This window comes from Canis lupus, chromosome X (assembly GCF_011100685.1).
Source record: "Canis lupus familiaris isolate Mischka breed German Shepherd chromosome X, alternate assembly UU_Cfam_GSD_1.0, whole genome shotgun sequence".
Taxonomy (NCBI): domain Eukaryota; kingdom Metazoa; phylum Chordata; class Mammalia; order Carnivora; family Canidae; genus Canis; species Canis lupus.
Window position 1 is genome coordinate 76,478,792 of NC_049260.1, and position 13,856 is coordinate 76,492,647.

The following is a 13,856-nucleotide window of genomic DNA, read 5'->3' on the forward strand; positions in this document are numbered from 1 at the left end:
TTCACCACAATCAAGTAAGATTTATTCTTGGGCTGCAAGAGTGGTTTATTACTCCCAAATCAATGTGATACATCACGTTGGGGTTCTTAAAGGATAAGAACCCTATAATCATTTCAGTAGACACAGAAAAAGCAATTGACAAAGTACATCCATCCATGATTTTAAAAAAACCCTCAACAAAGTAGTTTAGAGGGAACATACTTCAACCTACTAAAAGTCGTATATGAAAAATCCACAGCTAGCATGATCATCAATGGGGAAAAAAAGAACTTTTCCCCAAAGGTAAGGACAAGACAAGGATGTCTACTACCACCACTTTTATTGAACATAGTACTAGAAGTCCTGGTCACAGCAATTACACAGCAAAAAGAAATAAAAGTTATGAGAGGAGGGGCAAGATGGCGGAAGAGTAGGGTCTCCAAATCACCTGTCTCCACCAAATTACCTAGAAAACCTTCAAATTATCCTGAAAATCTATGAATTCGGCCTGAGATTTAAAGAGAGAACACCTGGAATGCTACAGTGAGAAGAGTTCGTGCTTCTATCAAGGTAGGAAGACAGAAAAAAAGAAATAAAGAAACAAAGGCCTCCAAGGGGGAGGGGCCCCGCGAGGAGCCGGGCTGAGGCCGGGGCGAGTGTTCCCAGGACAGGAGAGCCCCGTCCCGGAGACGCAGGAGCTGCACCGACCTTCCCGGGGGAAAGGGGCTCCCAGGGAGTTGGAGAAGGACCCAGGAGGGCAGGGATGCCCTCGGGTTCCCGGGGACAGTAACAGAGCAACTGCGCGCCCAGGAGAGTGCGCTGAGCTCCCTAAGGGCTGCAGCGCGCACGGTGGGACCCGGAGCAGCTTGGAGGGGCTCGGGCGGCGGCTACGCAGAGGGGGCTGCACGGAGATGGGGCTGCCTGGCTGGGAGCGCGATTCCAACAATGCAGGTCCGGCAGCACAGGGCACCGGGGACACAGCCCAGGATCTGGCCTCCCCCCGGGACAGGCAGAGGCCAGGAGGGCCCAGGACAGCAAGGACACTCCTGCCCCGAGCTGAGCAGATCAGCGGCCCCGCCCCCAGAGCATCCAGGCCCCTGCAGACGGGGAGCTCTGTAGTTACTGCCGGAGCTGAATCCAGGGCTCCAGAGCTGGCCGCCGCCACTGTGGTTGTTCCTCCTGGGGCCTCACGGGGAAAACAACCCCCACTGAGCCCTGCACCAGGCAGGGGCACAGCAGCTCCCCCAAGTGCTAACACCTGAAAATCAGCACAACAGGCCCCTCCCCCAGAAGACCAGCTAGACAGACAAGTTCCAGGGGAAGCCAAGGGACTTAAAGTACACAGAATCAGAAGATACTCTCCCGTGGTTCTTTTTTTTTTGTTATATTGTTTTGTTTTGTTTTGTTTTGCTTTTTGATTTGTTTCCTTCCCCCACCCCTTTTTTTCCTTTCTTTTTCTTTTTCTTCTTTTTTTCTTCCTTTTTTTCCCTATTTCTCTTTTCTTTCCTTCTTTCTCTCATCTCTTTTTCTCCTTTTCCAAACACAACTTGCTTTTGGCCACTCTGTACTGAGCAAAATGACTAGAAGGAAAACCTCACCTCAAAAGAAAGAATCAGAAACAGTCCTCTCTCCCACAGAGTTACAAAATCTGGATTACAATTCAATGTCAGAAAGCCAATTCAGAAGCACTATTATACAGCTACTGGTGGCTCTAGAAAAAAGCAAAAAGGACTCAAGAGACTTCATGACTGCAGAATTTAGAGCTAATCAGGCAGAAATTAAAAATCAATTGAATGAGATGCAATCCAAACTAGAAGTCCTAACGACGAGGGTTAACGAGGTGGAAGAACTAGTGAGTGACATAGAAGACAAGTTGATAGCAAAGAGGGAAACTGAGGAAAAAAGAGACAAACAATTAAAAGACCATGAAGATAGATTAAGGGAAATAAAAGACAGCCTGAGGAAGAAAAACTTACGTTTAATTGGTGTTCCCGAGGGCGCCGAAAGGGACAGAGGGCCAGAATATGTATTTGAACAAATTCTAGCTGAAAACTTTCCTAATCTGGGAATGGAAACAGGCATTCAGATCCAGGAAATAGAGAGATCCCCCCTAAAATCAATAAAAACCGTTCAACACCTCGACATTTAATAATGAAGCTTGCAAATTCCAAAGATAAAGAGAAGATCCTTAAAGCAGCAAGAGACAAGAAATCCCTGACTTTTATGGCGAGGAGTATTAGGGTAACAGCAGACCTCTCCACAGAGACCTGGCAGGCCAGAAAGGGCTGGCAGGATATATTCAGGGTCCTAAATGAGAAGAACATGCAACCAAGAATACTTTATCCAGCAAAACTCTCATTCAAAATGGAAGGAGAGATAAAGAGCTTCCAAGACAGGCAGGAATTGAAAGAATATGTGACCTCCAAACCAGCTCTACAAGAAATTTTAAGGGGGACTCTTAAAATTCCCCTTTAAGAAGAAGTTCAGTGGAACAATCCACAAAAACAAGGACTGAATAGATATCATGATGACACTAAACTCATATCTCTCAATAGTAACTCTGAATGTGAACGGGCTTAATGACCCCATCAAAAGGCGCAGGGTTTCAGACTGGATAAAAAAGCAGGACCCATCTATTTGCTGTCTACAAGAGACTCATTTTAGACAGAAGGACACCTACCGCCTGAAAATAAAAGGTTGGAGAACCATTTACCATTCGAATGGTCCTCAAAAGAAAGCAGGGGTAGCCATCCTTATATCAGATAAACTAAAATTTACCGCGAAGACTGTAGTGAGAGATGAAGAGGGACACTATCTCATACTTAAAGGATCTATTCAACAAGAGGACTTAACAATCCTCAATATATATGCACCGAATGTGGGAGCTGCCAAATACATAAATCAATTATTAACCAAAGTGAAGAAATACTTAGATAATAATACACTTATACTTGGTGACTTCAATCTAGCTCTTTCTATACTCGATAGGTCTTCTAAGCACAACATCTCCAAAGAAACGAGAGCTTTAAATAATACACTGGACCAGGCGGATTTCACAGATATCTACAGAACTTTACATCCAAACTCAACTGAATACACATTCTTCTCAAGCGCACATGGAACTTTCTCCAGAATAGACCACATATTGGGTCACAAAACGGGTCTGAACCAATACCAAAAGATTGGGATCGTCCCCTGCATATTCTCAGACCATAATGCCTTGAAATTAGAACTAAATCACAACAAGAAGTTTGGAAGGCCCTCAAACACGTGGAGGTTAAGGACCATCCTGCTAAAAGATGAAAGGGTCAACCAGGAAATTAAGGAAGAATTAAAAAGATTCATGGAAACTAATGAGAATGAAGATACAACCGTTCAAAATCTTTGGGATGCAGCAAAAGCAGTCCTAAGGGGGAAATATATCACAATACAAGCATCCATTCGAAAACTGGAAAGAACTCAAATACAAAAGCTAACCTTACACATAAAGGAGCTAGAGAAAAAACAGCAAATAGATCCTACACCCAGGAGAAGAAGGGAGTTAATAAAGATTCGAGCAGAACTCAACGAAATCAAGACCAGAAGAACTATGGAACAGATCAACAGAACCAGGAGTTGGTTCTTTGAAAGAATTAATAAGATAGATAAACCATTAGCCAGCCTTATTAAAAAGAAGAGAGAGAAGACTCAATAAAATCATGAATGAGAAAGGAGAGATCACTACCAACACCAAGGAAATACAAACGATTTTAAAAACATATTATGAACAGCTATACGCCAATAAATTAGGCAATCTAGAAGAAATGGACGCATTCCTGGAAAGCCACAAACTACCAAAACTGGAACAGGAAGAAATAGAAAACCTGAACAGGCCAATAACCAGGGAGGAAATTGAAGCAGTCATCAAAAACCTCCCAAGACACAAGAGTCCAGGGCCAGATGGCTTCCCAGGGGAATTTTATCAAACGTTTAAAGAAGAAACCATACCTATTCTCCTAAAGCTGTTTGGAAAGATAGAAAGAGATGGAGTACTTCCAAATTCGTTCTATGAGGCCAGCATCACCTTAATTCCAAAACCAGACAAAGACCCCACCAAAAAGGAGAATTACAGACCAATATCCCTGATGAACATGGATGCAAAAATTCTCAACAAGATACTGGCCAATAGGATCCAACAGTACATTAAAAAAATTATTCACCATGACCAAGTAGGATTTATCCCTGGGACACAAGGCTGGTTCAACACCCGTAAAACAATCAATGTGATTCATCATATCAGCAAGAGAAAAACCAAGAACCATATGATCCTCTCATTGGATGCAGAGAAAGCATTTGACAAAATACAGCATCCATTCCTGATCAAAACTCTTCAGAGTGTAGGGATAGAGGGAACATTCCTCAACATCTTAAAAGCCATCTATAAAAAGCCCACAGCAAATATCATTCTCAATGGGGAAGCACTGGGAGCCTTTCCCCTAAGATCAGGAACAAGACAGGGATGTCCACTCTCACCACTGCTGTTCAACATAGTACTGGAAGTCCTAGCCTCAGCAATCAGACAACAAAAAGACATTAAAGGCATTCAAATTGGCAAAGAAGAAGTCAAACTCTCCCTCTTCGCCGATGACATGATACTCTACATAGAAAACCCAAAAGTCTCCACCCCAAGATTGCTAGAACTCATACAGCAATTCGGTAGCGTGGCAGGATACAAAATCAATGCCCAGAAGTCAGTGGCATTTCTATACACTAACAATGAGACTGAAGAAAGAGAAATTAAGGAGTCAATCCCATTTACAATTGCACCCAAAAGCATAAGATACCTAGGAATAAACCTAACCAAAGAGGTAAAGGATCTATACCCTCAAAACTATAGAACACTTCTGAAAGAAATTGAGGAAGACACAAAGAGATGGAAAAATATTCCATGCTCATGGATTGGCAGAATTAATATTGTGAAAATGTCAATGTTACCCAGGGCAATATACACGTTTAATGCAATCCCTATCAAAATACCATGGACTTTCTTCAGAGAGTTAGAACAAATTATTTTAAGATTTGTGTGGAATCAGAAAAGACCCCGAATAGCCAGGGGAATTTTAAAAAAGAAAACCATATCTGGGGGCATCACAATGCCAGATTTCAGGTTGTACTACAAAGCTGTGGTCATCAAGACAGTGTGGTACTGGCACAAAAACAGACATATAGATCAGTGGAACAGAATAGAGAATCCAGAAGTGGACCCTGAACTTTATGGGCAACTAATATTCGATAAAGGAGGAAAGACTATCCATTGGAAGAAAGACAGTCTCTTCAATAAATGGTGCTGGGAAAATTGGACATCCACATGCAGAAGAATGAAACTAGACCACTCTCTTTCACCATACACAAAGATCAACTCAAAATGGATGAAAGATCTAAATGTGAGACAAGATTCCATCCAAATCCTAGAGAAGAACACAGGCAACACCCTTTTTGAACTCGGCCATAGTAACTTCTTGCAAGATACATCCACGAAGGCAAAAGAAACAAAAGCAAAAATGAACTATTGGGACTTCATCAAGATAAGAAGCTTTTGCACAGCAAAGGATACAGTCAACAAAACTAAAAGACAACCTACAGAATGGGAGAAGATATTTGCAAATGACGTATCAGATAAAGGGCTAGTTTCCAAGATCTATAAAGAACTTATCAAACTCAACACCAAAGAAACAAACAATCCAATCATGAAATGGGCAAAAGACATGAACAGAAATCTCACAGAGGAAGACATAGACATGGCCAACATGCACATGAGAAAATGCTCTGCATCACTTGCCATCAGGGAAATACAAATCAAAACCACAATGAGATACCACCTCACACCAGTGAGAATGGGGAAAATTAACAAGGCAGGAAACAACAAATGTTGGAGAGGATGCGGAGAAAACGGAACCCTCATACACTGTTGGTGGGAATGTGAACTGGTGCAGCCACTCTGGAAAACTGTGTGGAGGTTCCTCAAACAGTTAAAAATAGACCTGCCCTACGACCCAGCAATTGCACTGTTGGGGATTTACCCCAAAGATACAAATGCAATGAAACGCCGGGACACCTGCACCCCGATGTTTATAGCAGCAATGGCCACGATAGCCAAACTGTGGAAGGAGCCTCGGTGTCCAACGAAAGATGAATGGATAAAGAAGATGTGGTTTATGTATACAATGGAATATTACTCAGCTATTAGAAATGACAAATACCCACCATTTGCTTCAACGTGGATGGAACTGGAGGGTATTATGCTGAGTGAAGTAAGCCAGTCGGAGAAGGACAAACATTATATGTTCTCATTCATTTGGGGAATATAAATAATAGTGAAAGGGAATATAAGGGAAGGGGGAAGAAATGTGTGGGAAATATCAGAAAGGGAGACAGAACGTAAAGACTGCTAACTCTGGGAAACGAACTAGGGGTGGTGGAAGGGGAGGAGGGCGGGGGGTGGGAGTGAATGGGTGACGGGCACTGGGGGTTATTCTGTATGTTAGTAAATTGAACACCAATAAAAAATAAATTAAAAAAAAAACAAAGAGGTAAAAAGATCTATATGCTGAAACTAAAGAACACTTATGAAAGAAATAGAAGAAGACACAAAGAAATAGAAAAATGTTCCATGCTCATGGATTGGAAGAACAAATATTATTGAAATGTCTATACTACCCAAAGCAATCTACACATTCAGTGCAATCCCAATCAAAATAACACCAGAGTTTTTCACAGACTCCTTTGACAAAGAAGGAAAAACTATCCATTGGAAAAAAGACAGTTTCTTCAAGAAATGGTGTCAGGAAAACTGGACAGCCACATGCCAAAGAATGAACTGGATCACTTTCCTACACTATACACAAAAATAAATTCAAAATGGAAGAAAGGCCTAAAGGTGAGACCTGAAACCATAAAAATCCTAGAAGAGGACACAGGTAATAACTTCTCTGACATCAGCCGTAACAACTTTTTTTTTTTAGATTTTATTTACTTATTCATGAGAGACACAGAGGGAGAGAGGCAGAGAGAAAAGCAAGCTCCACGCAGGGAGCCTGATGTGGGACTCAATCTCAGGACTCCATGATCATGCCCTGAGCTGAAAGCAGGCGCTCAACTGCTGAGCCACCCCGGTGTCCCAGCTGTAACAACTTTTGTCTAGATAGGTCTCCCTGAGGCAAGAGAGACAAAAGCAAAAATTAATTATTGGGACCTCATCAAAATAAAGTTTTGGCACAGTGAAGGAAACAATAAACAAAAGTAAAAGGCAATCTATGGAATGGGAGAAGATATTTGCAAATGGCACATCTGATAAAGATATATAAAGAACCCAACCACCTCAACACCCAAAAAACAAATAATCCAATTAAAAAATGGGCAGAAGACATGGACATATATTTCTTCAAAGAAAATATCCAGATTGCCAACTGACACATGGAAGGATGCTCAACATCAATCATCACCAGGGAAGTACAAATCAAAACTACAATAAATATCACCTTATACCTTTCAGAATGGCAAAAATCAACAACACAAGAAACAACAGGTGTTGGCAAGGATGTGGAGAAAAAGAAACCCTTTTGCAATTTTGGTGGTAATGCAAACTAGTACAGCCGCTATGTACAACAGTATGGATGTTCCTCAAAAATTTAAATATAGAACTACCCTGTGATCCAGCAACTGCACTACTATGCATTTACCCAAAGAATACAAGAACACTAATTCAAAGGCATACATCCACCTCTATGTTTATACTAGCATTATTTACAATAGCTCATATATGGAAGCAGCTCACTGCCCATCGACTGATGAAAAGATAAAGATGTAATACACACACAACCACACACACACAATGGAATTTTACTCAATCATAAGAAGAATGAAATCTTGCCATATTCAATGCCATGGGTGGAGCTAGAGTATTTGGTAAGTGGAATACATCAGAGAAACACATATATCCTGTGATTTCACTCATATGTGGAATTTAATAAATAAAACGAATGAACAAAGAAAAACAAACATAAAAACAGATGTTTAAATATAGAGAATAAGGGCACCTGGGCGGCTCAGTGGTTGAGAGTCTGCCTTTGACTCAGGTTGTGATCCTGGGGTGCTGGGATCGAGTCCTGCATTAGGCTCCCTACAGGTAGCCTGCTTCTCCCTCTGCCTATGTCTCTGCCTCTGTGTGTCTCTCATGAATAAATAAATAAAATATTTTTAAAATAAATATAGAGAACAAATGTGGTTGCTAGGGGGAGGGAGGTGGGAGAATGGATGAAATAGATAAATGAAATTAAGAATACACTTATTGTGATGAGCACTGAATAATGCATAGAATTTTTTAATCATATTGTCCACCTGAAACTAATATAATACTGTTAATTGTGCTTGAAGATTAAATGGCAAATAATTTTAAAAATAAAGCTGTATTTTTCATGGAAAAAAAAGAGACAGAGTGGCATTCTCATTTTCACCCACCCCAAATATTTTCCCCAGTTTGGTGTTCCAGGGCTTGAAATTGCTAAAAACATGGAGGTGTTTCCTTCTAATTTTTCTTAACCCCAAGAGGTTCCTTTTTTAAAATGCAAGTAAGAAAAAACAATAAAAATAAAATGTAAGTAAGGCCTGTGAGGAGATCACCTGGGCCCAGGTCTTTTCTCATATGCTCCAGGGTCTTATCTATCAACCATCAACAAATTCCATACGTGTTGTGCTACATTTACCCTAAATGACATAGAGTAGCATATTTGAAAACTATTTGAATATTTCAAAAAGAAATGTAAAAATAAGGAATGTTATAATTCTTTTTTTTTGTATATTTTTTATTGGAGTTCGATTTGCCAAAATATAGCATAACACCCAGTGCTCATCCCATCAAGTGCCCCCTCAGTGCCCATAACCCAGTCACCCCATCCCCCTGCCCACATCCCTTTCCACCACCCCTTGTTCATTTCCCAGAGTTAGGAGTCTCTCTTGTTCTGTCACCCTCTCTGATATTTCCCACTCACTTTCACTCCTTTCTCCTATAATCCTTTCACATTTTTTTATATTCCCCAAATGAATGAGACCATATAATGTTTGTCCTTCTCTGACTGACTGACTTTACTCAGCATAATACCCTCCAGATCTATCCACGTTGAAGCAAATGGTGGGTATTTGTCATTTCTAATGGCTGAGTAATATTACATTGTATACATAGACCACATCTTCTTTATCCATTCATCTTTGGATAGATGCCGAGGCTCCTTCCACAGTTTGGCTATGGTGGACATTGTTGCTATAAACATTGGGGTGCAGGTGTCTCGGTTTGTCACTGCATCTGTATCTTTGGGGTAAATCCCCAGCAGTGCAATTGCTCGGTCATATGGTAGCTCTATTTTAACTGTTTGAGGAAACTCCACACAGTTTTCCAGAGTGGCTGTACCAGTTCACATTCCCACCAACACTGCAAGAGGGTTGGTTCCCCTTTATCCACATCCTCTCCAACATTTGTTGTTTCCTGTCTTGTTCATTTTCACCATTCTCACTGGGGTGAGGTGGTATCTCATTGTGGTTTTGATTTGTATTTCCCTGATGGCAAGTGATGCGGAGCATTTTCTCATGTGCTTGTTGGCCATATCTATGTCTTCGGTGACATTTCTGTTCATGTCTTTTGCCCATTTCATGATTGGATTATTTTTTTCTTGAGTGTTGAGTTTAATAAGTTCTTTATAGATCTTGGATACTAGCCTTTTACCTGATAGGTCATTTGCAAATATCTTCTCCTATTCTGTAGGTTGTCTTTTAGTTTTGTTGATTGTTTCTTTTGCTGGGCAGAAGCTTTTTATCTTAATTAAGTCCCAATAGTTCATTTTTGCTTTTGTTTCCCTTGCCTTCATAGATGTATCTTGCAAGAAGTTGCTGTGGCCAAGTTCAAAAAGGGTGTTGCCTGGGTTCTACTCTAGGATTTTGATTGAATCTTGTCTCACATTTAGCTCCATTTTGAGTTTATCTTTGTGAATGGTATAAGAGAATGGTCTAGTTTCTTTCTTTTTTTTTAATGATAGTCACAGAGAGAGAGAGAGGCAGAGTCATAGGCAGAGGGAAAAGCAGGCTCCATGCACCGGGAGCCCGACGTGGGATTCAATCCCGGGACTCCAGGATCACGCCCTGGGGCCAAAGGCAGGCGCCAAACCGCTGCGCCACCCAGGGATCCCAGAATGGTCTAGTTTCATTCTTCTGCACGTGGCTGTTCAATTTTCCCAGCACCATTTGTTGAAGAGACTGTCCCTATTTCCAGTGGATAGTCTTTCCTGCTTTGTTGAATATTAGTTGACCATAGAGTTGAGGGCCCATTTCTGGGCTCTCTATTCTGTTCCATTGATTTGTGTGTCTGTTTTTGTGCCAGGAATGTTATAATTCATTGCTACAGGTGTTTTCAATTACACCATGCATATTATTGCAAATGACTCCTGAGAAAAATAGAAGACTCTTTTGGTCCCAAAGAAACATCGCTAATGGTGAAATTTCAGATTCCAAAATAAAAGTTATTTGAGGTATGAAGGGATAATGTTTTCCCAGAGCATCTCAAAGCCCACTTCAAAGGTAGCTACCCACTTAGCCAATTTTAGGTCAGCTTTAACCACTGGTAGCCTGGGGGGGGGGGAGGGAGGGAACTGGCATAACTGAGATGGAGATTTCCAGAATCTGAGAACCAGGAAACATCTTGGATGTTCCACAAGTGAGAAAACTGAAGCCCAGAGGGACGATATTGCTCTTTCATTCAAAGTTGAAGAACCCAAGTAGAAAATTATGATGTGGTGGGGTTCAGCAGGGATCAGAAGGTGACAGAGGGGAGAATGATGAAACTATATTAAGGACTCTGCCTTCTTAGCAGCATTGGCTCCTCAGGAAACTGTTACTGCACAATTTCTACCTAATCAGACAGAAATGGCTAGTCATCCTCTCAGTTGGCTGACCACCACAAGCCCAGTATACTCCCTTCTCATCTGGAGCCACGTTGTCCAGGAGAGGCTTCTCCATCCCAGTCTCTTGACTCAATGAGAGAAAGTCTAGAAATAATACTTTCATTTTTTAAAGATTTTATTTATTTATTCATGAGACACACACATACACAGCAAGAGGTGGGGGACAGAGACATAGGCAGAGAGGAAGCAGACTCCATGCAGAGAACCCAATGTAGGACTCGACCCCAGGACTCCAGGATCATGTCCTGGGCTGAAGGCAGATGCTTAACCCTTGAGCCACCCAGGGATCCCTAGAAATAACACTTTTAAACAGAAAATGTTTTTGCTTTTCTTTATAAAACAGTAGCCATTAATAACCATGGATCTGGAGCAGAAATAAAATGTGAACCCCAGGTCGGAAGCCTAGAAAAGGTATGTAGTAGGAAGGGAACTGAAGAAGGGGAAAGGGGTCTGGGGAGAATATCTTCCCAATATCCCCTCTGTTTTCTAACCCTACAATTTCCTTGCTTATCTTCCTCTCAAGTACATGAGAGGGAGCATCTGCCTTCATTTAAACCCAACTTTGCTCCCACTTCATCCTCTCATGGCACTGCCAAGGGGTGATGAACTGTAGTCTGCTAAAGTTTGATCTATTTTTCTTTTTTAAATTTATGCCATTCTTCTGATTCTTAAATCATTTTTACCATGAACTAAATTTATCAATTTTACCATAATATATTTGTAGTGCAATTTGTTCGAAGGAAAATAGTGAACTTTTTTTTCAACAATTTCTCATTTAACTGCTTACTAGTCATTTCCATTATTTTTCTAGGATCTTCATATTCATTATTAAAGGCTCTTTTCAGAAATGCCTACATTTTCACAATAAGAATTGTGGCCTGCTAAAGTTTTGTCTATTTTATTATTTGGCCTTGTGTTATTACAAATTTAAAAAGTAAGGAGAAGGACCAGGAGGATGGAGGGAAACTTGGAGCAGCACTTGGAGGAGAGAAGGAGGAATCCACCCATTGTTGGAGTCCTGTCCACAGATTCCAAGGATCTAATCTGGGATGCTGTGGATCTCTATCAGATGAACCTGCTGGAGTGATATCTGTTCTAGCCTAGCAAGCAGCTAAACTAACCTCAGATCCCACTGACATTCCTGTGGTGTGTCTATAATCAGATAATGGGACATTATGTTCCAGAAACCTGACAGTATCACAGTGGCAGTGCACAAAATGGCCTTTTGACATCTCAAGCAACTTGTCATAGGGGATCGATCCTGCCAAAGCTAATTATCTTGCAGAACTATTAAAGTTCCAGTAGTTAGGCTATTAATTAATTTATTTAGTGTGCATTGGACACTTTTCTACTAATTTTAGAGTAAGCTGATTTTTGATACTCAATGGACTGACTTATCAAAATATTAGTGTGAAAGAATCATGTTTTGAAGCAACAGGTCAAGGTTACTTTGTACATAGAATTTTGTTATGTTCAATAAATCTGGTTGGAGGAAAGTTTAGATCTTTTCTGGATTCTTTTTTTTTAAAGTAAGGATAATACAAAAGAAACTTTATATGGTTTATATCTGCCAATATCTGTTTTATTAATTATTAAAGCTAAATTTACAAAGTGTTTTTGTTAATTTTTAAATTACCATAAAATATCATTATATCATGTAAACATAAATTAAAATTTTACATGAAAAGTATGAGAAAATGACCTGTTTTCTTTGCCTAAAAATCTTTTTTCATATCTGTCCTAATAGAAATTCCTAAGTCTGATTTGTACTAAATCCCCAGCCATATCATATATATTTATGAAAATTCCCACCTTGTGGAGAATGAGATTTAAAAAGGTAAATACATCTATTATAGAAATGGTTTATGCCTTTAATATCCTTCAAAAAGCTAACCTAGAAAGGTCTCAGAACTGATCATTTAGTAACTTATTATTTAACACATCAATTATGGAACAAACTCATGATTTCCTTTTGAGCAAATTGCACTACACATACATTAAATTTGATAATACTTAGTTCATGTAAAAAGATATTTTAAAAATCAGTACGCCATCACTAGTTCAAAAATGAAATAGATAAAAACTCTACTGGGCTACAGTTCTTATTATGAAAACTTAGGTGACTCCAAAAATAGCTTTAGCTTCTGATGCTCAGATCCCTCTGAGTACAGCTTACTTGCAGCTACTGTTCTTGGTGGTGGACTTTTTGTGCTCAGACACAATGTGGTTGGCCAGCTCCCTGTATTTCAGCTCCCTGGACAGCTGTTTGGACCTCTTTAAGGGACACAGTCAAAAGCCTTTATAATAAGCCAACTGGGGAGCCTTGTCTGAGATGCATTCAAAGATACCATTAGGGAAAGAGCTCATTATTTACCTAGTCTTTTATAAAACACTAATCTCAGGATGCACCTGTCTCAGTGGCATATATTTTTCTTCTCCTCCTTCACAGCTTAGAGGCATTTTCATTAGAGCCCTTATTGTTGTACATAGAAATTTTAACAGAAAGTTCAGAAATTGTTGAAAAATCTTTTCAGTACCTTGGAAAAACATAATGGTGGCTGGTTTCAGGGTAGAGTCTATTTTTAGGCCTTGTATTCAAATGAAGTATTGAGTAAACTCAGTATCTAAGTAGATAAAATGCAATGCAACAAAGTCTGCCAATAAACCACACCATGGTAAATGTGATTGGATAGTCTTCCTTTCTGGCATGAACTAATTAGAAGAGAAAGAATAATCAGACTGCTAGAAGCTATCTGTGGCTTCGAATAAAAGGCTCTTTGAACAGACTGCTACCTTCAGTACCAAATTAATGTTGAGATATAACTAGCTCTACAGATTGTTTAGGGGCTTCATTGCATTAATGTCTGCATGAATCTTCTCCCAACCTTGTTC

The 13,856-nt window shown here is 40.1% G+C and overlaps 1 protein-coding gene and 1 pseudogene across 1 annotated transcript in view; one reads left to right on the plus strand and one right to left on the minus strand.

The window, feature by feature from the left end:
- LOC119868322 (nuclear RNA export factor 2-like) overlaps nucleotides 1–13,856 on the minus strand; it is a 63,628-nt gene that overhangs the window by 16,672 nt on the left and 33,100 nt on the right.
- Nucleotides 11,920–12,193, plus strand: LOC119868321 (annotated as a pseudogene).